This window comes from Penaeus monodon, chromosome 15 (assembly GCF_015228065.2).
Source record: "Penaeus monodon isolate SGIC_2016 chromosome 15, NSTDA_Pmon_1, whole genome shotgun sequence".
Taxonomy (NCBI): domain Eukaryota; kingdom Metazoa; phylum Arthropoda; class Malacostraca; order Decapoda; family Penaeidae; genus Penaeus; species Penaeus monodon.
The window spans coordinates 36,871,833-36,872,376 of NC_051400.1; positions in this window are offsets into that span (position 1 = coordinate 36,871,833).

Below are 544 nucleotides of genomic sequence, written 5' to 3' on the forward strand. Positions count from 1 at the left end.
TCACACTATTGGACTCTGTTCTGTTCTTGCGTGGGTAAGAAGAATTCTGGGGCTCTGTCTTGGTGCCAAACACACAGCTGAGCATTGTAGCCGTCTGTACATCAGTGAGGGCAAGGTAATGGTCCAGGCTGAGAGGATAAGACTCATCTGAGAATGCATTTAACCAAGACTAGATCATATTTACAGTGTAACCATGGTGTTTAAATAAACCAGTTCAAGTCCAAATTTTTAAGTAATTGACTAAACTTGTTGAACATCTAGACTGAATGCACTGCTGACTAATCAACAATACAAATTAGAATTAAGTAAGTCCTTTGGGTTAGAGATTGAACAAGAGGATGTGGCAGGGACTCATCATAGGTGAGCTTACAGACTTTTACAATAATCAAGATGAGAAAATGTCAAATATATTTTCTTAACTGCAGATCATGTTTTTGTTATTGTACAAAAATGGCACATTGCTCTGTTCACTCACAAATTTTGCATTGCTACAGCATAGCCATAAAAGACCACATCACACCAAAGTTAACTAATTTACATAGTA